The sequence below is a fragment of the Vidua chalybeata genome, chromosome 3 (genome assembly GCF_026979565.1).
Source record: "Vidua chalybeata isolate OUT-0048 chromosome 3, bVidCha1 merged haplotype, whole genome shotgun sequence".
In the NCBI taxonomy this organism is placed as follows: domain Eukaryota; kingdom Metazoa; phylum Chordata; class Aves; order Passeriformes; family Viduidae; genus Vidua; species Vidua chalybeata.
In genome coordinates this window covers 90,215,437-90,223,636 of record NC_071532.1, presented here as the reverse complement: position 1 = coordinate 90,223,636, position 8,200 = coordinate 90,215,437, and positions in this window count along the sequence as shown.

Here is an 8,200-nt window from a genome sequence, read left to right as displayed (position 1 = left end):
CATGTCTGCAGGCAGCTCGGCCATGCCCCTTGCTCTCCCTGCTCCTGTGACCCACGCTCATCCCAGGGAGGGCTCTCCTTCACTATGGATGAGACAGGGATGCACAGCACACCCTCAACAAATGGCATAGGTAACGTCATCACTGAAGATAAAGATGTGTATGAATTGAGTATCTGTGTGTGTCTACAGATGAAACACACCCAACTGCCCAGCCAGCATTTGCCCAAACTCATCATGTTACAGAAGATGATCATCAGCCAGATTAAACAGTTACTGGGGAATTACAAATAGACTTGACAGAAAGTAGAAGCCAGACTGAAAAAAAATATAAAAGAAGTGTGAAAACTCATAACAGGACAGACCTCAGAAGGGAAACAACTTTCTCAAGGGTGTGTGGTTCAGCCTGTGACTTGTAGGGAACTGCAGGGATCTGTAAAAAGATAGAGAATCCACTTCTCCCACAGGAGACATGTGAATAGCAGTCTTTGGGAAGGGGGGTGTTTTTGTAACCCATACTGCCCATGAGCTGAGGCAGTGCATACAACTCTGTGCATATGTGTGCCTGCGTGTTTCTGGGATTAGTTATAGAAGACTGTTTAGAAATCTCTCGTATGGCTTGTCTATTTGTACTACTGATCTCGTTTCCATAGTTCACTGATTGCTGTATAATTATACTCTGCCAATAAAGCAATAAATTGCTTTGATTCGTATTTATTTTAAACTATGTGAACTCATCAGTTTTTCCCCACAACATGTAACAAGTTGCTGAAGCAACCAAGGATTTCATGCTTTCTTCCAGAGCACTGAATTAATTCATGTTTATTGAACTGTATCTAACTACAGGTGAGATCCCTTAAGTGCATGTAATATTTGTCTCAAAATAATTATTTTTAAGTAAGGTATTACACATACAGTTATTTGAGATGTCCTGTTTCATATAGGAGTTCATATGCAGGTGTTACATGGTTGGGATTTGTAACTAAACACACTTCAATCTGGGAATCAGCATTCAATGTTGGCACCGTATTTTTTCCCTTGAGTTATCTGTGAAAAAAATGAACTGGGCTGATTTGGATCTCTATTACCACAATCTCACAGATAGAACACCTAGCTAAGCCAAACAAAGAATCAAAATCAGAACTGCACAAGTGGTTTTTGCATTTTGCAGGGGTTCACTAATCCTACAGGTTTTAGAAGATTTTTTTTGAAACATCAATTCAGAATTTCCTTTTTCTTTAAGACAGACAAATCTTTACAATTTTACCCATTGGGCTGGCCAAGCCAATTCTCCCTCCTTCCATAGCTGTAATAATATACTCTAGTATTCCCTAAAGCACATTTTGCTGTGCATGCCTGGGTATGCTAGTCAGTGCTAATTTGCTATAATCTTGCTGCCCTGACTTTCCCAAACCACATCACTACAAATGTAGGCAGTTTGGTCCAAAGTGTGGACTCTGCAACAGCCTGACAGCCCTAAATATTACAAAGCATTGATGTATTACCAGTGACAGCAAACTCCCCACACATCCTCACAGTACAGATAAGGCCTAAGCAGCCAAGCAATCAGAAAGGCTCAAACACTTATCAAACAATGAACTGTGAACAACTCGGTAAAGGCAACAAACATGCACACAAAAAAGGTCAATTTCTGGGATGAGAATATAGCTGAACATCCCAGCCAAAGATAATTGTATTTCACAAAACTGCAAACCTCACATGAGATTTTATAGTGGAAAAACACTGACAGGCCATTGTCTGCGGCACTGTATTCACAAGGCTGCAATTATAGCTTTACCATAATGAGTGTAACTCTGTGGTCAGAAAGACTGCAAGAATTTGATATTTTCCATGGAATACTTCTTCCTTCATGGATATTTGGCTTGAAATGTGGATTTTATGTTGCAGTGTTGTTGGCATTGTTTATCTCACACTTTCACGTTTGAGGCTGATCTATATAAGTACTTTAACTTGGTTTCTTCTTTTAGGTGTATAAATAAAAGTTACTTCATCTTTTCCAAGCTTGAGTAATTGCACCCAACAGCAGACATGTAAACACTTTCTATCACTGATGTTTATAATCTTCCCTCTGCATTAACAGTGGTACTCCTTTGGGTATCATCAGCCACAAAAAATGGAGACAGCTTTTTTCTCTTTTTTTTTTTAATTAGGTTACTGCTGTTATTAGGCAAGATCCCTAAGGTCTCACTGAGCTGTGCTTCTCCAGGAAGGCTTGGCAAGACATATCCTAACCCACGCTGCCTGATGACAACCACCATGAGATACCAGTCTCACCACCCACTGGGGGCTCCTCTAGCACATGTTTGTGGAAGGTTCCTGGCTCATCTGCACTGGAGGAGCACCAAAAAAACCCTCAGAGGAGACAAAAGATCTGGCTTCATAATCAACCAAGCATGAAACACAGAAATTGTGTATCTCTAAGTGTGGGAAGAGCTTAGGAAAGGGAAGGAAAACAACATGTGAACTGTTAAAAATGTTACTTCTGATAGATGTAAAAGATGGGTTGGTAATCATTACCCAAGGTTGCTGAGTAGTAGGTGGTCCTCCTTAGTGGATGTACCAACTCTAATGAGTTCTGATGAGGAAAAGGTCAGAATCTCAATAGGAAAGTGCTGGAACAAGAACATTGCTTTGAGGGCCCAAGCCTGTTCACCACTTTTTCTCAGTAGTACATTTGTAAGCAATACTCCTGATGTTAATGTGATTATCTAAAGGCAGAAGGAGTACTCATAAGGGCTGGGATTCATGCCTAGTAATCTGTCTAATCTGGCACTCTCTCTCCTTCAGCTGCACTAGATATTTTCCAACAGATGACTCTCAAATAATATTTCCAAAATACACTGATATCCTGGGGGAAATTCTATCACAACTTACGAAATCTTTCCTGAGACATGAGTATTCATCAAGTTCTATGCAGACAAAGCAGAAGGATCTCAGGGGAAAGTGCAACAACAGGAGGGCTATAGTTCAGTCTAAGAGTCTCTGTCTAAGCACTGATACTATGTGGACTGTCTTAAAAGTGTAGGTTTCCTTAATAGGGTACAAAGCAGTGTTAGTGACCTATGTTTCAGGTCCCACTGAAGTAAGAGAACCCTGAGGTATCATCTTCAAAAATTAAAATACAAACTCCTACCAACATTGCATTTATCCTCACATACCTGTGGACACAAAATCAGAGCCCTGAAAAGAATATAAAGGATGTCCTGGTGGGTTAGACCAACATCCCCAGTATCCTTTCTTTAATAACAAGAGATACTATTTAAAGAGAACAAGCCAGGCATATAAATGTCTTTTATTCTCCTCCAGCACCCACAATCATTGTATTAGGGATGCTAGGGAGCATATCCCTACTAAATTCTTTTTGCATCTCTCTATGAATATGCAGTCCATTTAACTGTTTAGTCTCCTTTCCAATGCTTCCTTTCCCCTTTGCTTCCAAAACCTCTACCAGCAATAAATTCCACAAGTTCACTATATCTGCACATAAAAAAGTATATTCTCTTTTACCTTTTCTAAACCAATTTCCTACTGGTTTCAATGACTGCCCCTACTTCTAGTTCTGCAGGATTTGGAAAATATCAATCTTTATTCACTCTACCCACTGCTTTGATTTTATAAATCCTTATTACATCCATTCACTCCAAACTGAGGCTCATTCTGTGGGTAGCTTCACTTCCTTGTATTTGATCCCTGACAGTATGGGATGTGGGTTTGAGTGGGACTGTCCCTCCATCTTTCAGTCCCTTCTTCAATACATAAGCAAGGATCATCTCTAAGGATCAGATCTAAGACTGCAGTTTTAGAACAAAAATGTAAGCAGTGAGCTAAATTTTCTGATGATTTATCATCATGGCTCAGCACAGAGCTCACTGAATGCCAGGTGTGGGTCAAAGAAGTGACTGAGAATGGGGAATTCAGCAACTGAAATAAGTTATTTCCAGTTCATAGTAATCACAGTCTGAGCCACACTCTGTGCACCCTATAAAAGCTAGGATCTCAGAGGCGCCCTCCTTCTGGAAGAGATGTTGTATCTTACTTTTCCTTCTTTTTAGTGTGAGAATGATCTGAAGGATGCCTATGATGTGGATACTCCTGTCCACAAGCTTGCCCATACTGGACCTGAAGAAGGTTCAGCCAGCTCATGCTCCTGTCTTGGTCTATGGCCATGGGCAGGAGAGAAAGAGTTAGAACAGTGGGCATGAACTGATGTCTAGGAAAGAGTAAGGACAGGGCATTTATATATGAACTTTCATTTAAAGCTTCCTTACCTTCAAACTGTTTTTCAGACCAGGAAGCTTTGAGGCACATACAGATTTTAGGTAATTCCTGGTGTATGTGGTGTATCTTGGTGTATCTTGGAAAGGGCAAGTGCCTCTGTGCCTCCGTCCTTCAGTGAGTTGTTGTCTGAAAAACTTGTCTCTCAGTATGTGCAGGCTAAAACAGACCCCTCTGTACAAGCACATAGTGGTGAGAGGTATCATAGATCTGCTGTCTATCATAGGATGAAATATTAGGGAAAGAGTCTGAAAATATACACACACACACACAAATTCCTTCTTTGACCCAAGAAACTTTCATCCTCATGAGTTATTTTCAATCAGCTGAAAACACCAAATAATGACTAATAAGCCACTTCAAATAACTTTGAAATCCCTCAGAGTTTCACTCTGACTTCATGAACTACTTTAAAATCCACATGCTTATTATAAAGATGGAAAATTTGGGATGTATCAGTAGCAGAGAACAGATAGTGGTCTTATCTGGATTTAGTTAGACCAAGGATTCCTGAGATACTGAGATACTCCATTTCTTCAGATGAAATCTATCAGCTTTTGAGAAGTCAGCTGGGAAAACAAAACCACTACATTGAGCAGAACCCAAGGCAGTTTAACCACTCACTCTCAACACCACCTACAGCCCTTTGATTATTCCTGGTGAGCAGAAACAATCTAACATATACTCTGTCAAATCACTGTATATCACAACTTCATTCTTGCACTTTGTTTCTATTGGCCTCTCCATCTTTACATGTAGCTAGAACCTGATTTCTCATACTAATATTGTGGATATTGTCAGCTTACAAGGCCTACAGGTAGGTTTCTGTGGGCATGCACCTTATTTCAGTGTTTGCTGGACTCAGCATCTGGGAAGATTCCTGAGATACCACTGACCAACCATAATCATGGGTTGCATTTCCCCAAATTTACCAAGAATTTCAGTTGGTGCCATACCTAATGGTTTCTTGCAGGCAAAGTTTCCTGACAAATCAAAGAAAATGCATAGCTTCAGGTTATCTCACTTGTTTTTTTGCTGATGCCTACAGAGACACTCCCCAGCCTCCCACCCGGTCATGCAATCCCATCTCTTCCTTTGTGTTCTGATGCTTTGTAAAGACTCCTGACTTAACTAATTTAAACAAATGACTGATTGAATGAATTCAGCAAAAAGTGATACATTCTTCTTATGTTTTTGCCAAGCTACTGAGTTAACTCAGTCATTGAGGACTGGGAGAGATGGAGCAAAACTCATCAATTACTTCACAAAATAACAGACTGGAGCACAAAACTGGAAATGAAGAGGCCCTTTTGGTAGCAGTGACCTGTTAAACTTGAGCACATCTCCTGTGAAATCACTGCCCAAGAACCCATCTCTTCTTCCTTTGTAGCCTTCAGTCCATGTTAATATATGTTTAATTCACAGAAAAGGCCTTAAATTTGTGTGGCTGCCTCTCAGATTACTTCATAGTTATTATTAAAAACAGTACCTTTACCTTTTACTATTTGATTGATGATTCCAGATTTAAGCTTTCATACTAAATTTTCAAGGAAGTGATACCTCAGAACTGCAGTGTAATAACTCACAAGGTTAGCCCAGAAAGCTGTACATCAGTTTGTACATCAACCTCCTCAGCTTTTTAAAACAACCTTCTGTTACTTTGACACCACTGTCCTTCTCACTGCTCTGCATATGTGTGTGTATAGAAAAGCTTACAGAATTTATCCCTCACAGTCACTGTTTAGTACTGGAATATAACAACTGACTTATTCCTTCATTAACTAGATTATTAAACCTGAATCCCCCCCAATGAGGAGAACAACCTTTGCACAAAAACATTCCAGAATGACACCTGTCTCAGGGTGCTCTCTTCTCCCCATCTCAGTACCTTTTCTTCTGTCTATGGGATTTCAGAGGCACCATTCCACTCCAGATCCCTTCTGGTATCACATTATGTTCTGGGATAGCAATTAGCATTAAAGTTTACTTGAAGCTTACGAATATGAGTAGCCCTTAGTGTTAATACAGGAAGACCAACAAAAAGCACAAATAGCTTACCACAGAGAGGGCTCTTTTATGTGTTTCATCCTGCCAACACCTTCTATAACAACAGGCAGCCTCAGCAAAAATGTTTCAGGGGTGGGAGATGGGCTGTGTTACACAAGCCCCTTAGAGGTTTCTTGTTTTAGACATGACAAAAGCAAAGCAAGGCACAAGCTCAGACTTTCTGAGGGAATTCAGGTGAGAATGTAGCTGGGGCTAATACAAGGTCACACATAATCAATACAGGTGAAACTTTTCTAGGGACAGGGCTGTACAATTTTAAGAAGCCTAAACTCAACACTTTTAACTCCTCTTCTCTTCAGGTCACATTTTCCTGAAGATGGAAAAATATATCCCTGAAACTAAGGCAATTTGCTTGCCAGATTTGAAAATTTGTTTTTCCAAAGCAAAGAGATGCTAGGGGCTGTTCAGTTAAATGGTTATGTTTATAATGGACAAAACCATGTATTTTTGCCTAAATTCATCCTTGTAGTTGGCTCAATTGTTGTAAATGGAACTTTCCAAAACCAAAGCAAACAAATCATAATAAAAAAAAAAAAAAAAAACCAAAACAAAACAAAACAAAAAAAAAAAACTAAAATAAAACAGCTGGAAGCAGACACCCAACAGGGGAATTTCAGCTCAAATTGGCAGTAACAAGCAAATGAAAACTATACTAGAAAGCACACAGCAACAGTAACACTGGCTATGCTGCTAGCTTTGTTACAGCTCTCTGTAAGGACTGAGGTGTTTGATTTGTCATGCTACCAAAAACAAATCTAATTAATTTGCCTCCTATTCAAAACCTCCCATCTGTGCTGTAAAATACAGCAACCATTTCACATCAGACAATAGTTAAGTAAAACCTTACGGAAAACAGTACCAAATGCTTTTTGTAATTGAAAATTGAAGGCAACATAACAAGCAGCATTTAATTATGTGAATTCAAATTTTACACAGACTTCAGGGTTACCCAGTCTTCTTAAGTGATGAGTATCATTGAATCAGTAACCACAACTGGTCATTATCCTAGAGGTGCCAAAAGATACTGTATTTGTTGCACTTTGGAATCCCCTCAAATAGAGTTGCATGGTTCTGCTCCATTTAATTCCCTGTTTATTTTACTGTGCTTTTCAAGAGCTGCAAGTCTCATAATACTTCATCAAGAAATCCACTTTCTGGATTTCAGCTTGTGAATCCACTTTTTGTTTGCATTTTGGAGCCATCCTGCCCTCAAGTGTCCTGTGTTTGTTTTCCAAAGTTGGTGTACCTTAAGTCTTCCTTCCCACAGACACTGTGGTGAGATAAGGAGAGCAGTTCTGTTTTCCACTGAGCAGACAGACTTGGACAGCTCACATGGAGTGGGTTTGTATTGCAGCAGTTAAACACCACCAGAAAAAAACAAATGGAATGTTAGGAGTGGAAATCAGATACGTTTACCCTAATGAGAATGTTGATTTGCTTTCCAGTTAGCTCTTTGGAGCGGAAAACTCCCACACCTTTAAGCAAAGAAATCTAAAGGAAACACAGGATTTTGGCAGAGATTTTCAAATGACCCCTGAAGAAGGCAGGTATCCAAGTCCTATCACATGGCATTGTGAGTTTCTCCCTGTTGTGGCCATGTTTATGCTCAGTCTGTTTGTGGGAACAAGGGAAGTGAGGGGAATGTTGCACACAGGCACCCCTGTATCACCCCTGAAGGATGAGACTAGCACGTCTTGTGCTAGTCAAGAATCACTCACTTGAGAAAAAGCTAAAGAAATACTGCAGAGGGGGACAAAATATGGATAAAAATAGCTTGCGGTGGAATAGGTCCAGCAAAAAGGGCTAGCAGACAAGAAGTCAGAGTGTTAAAATAACCACA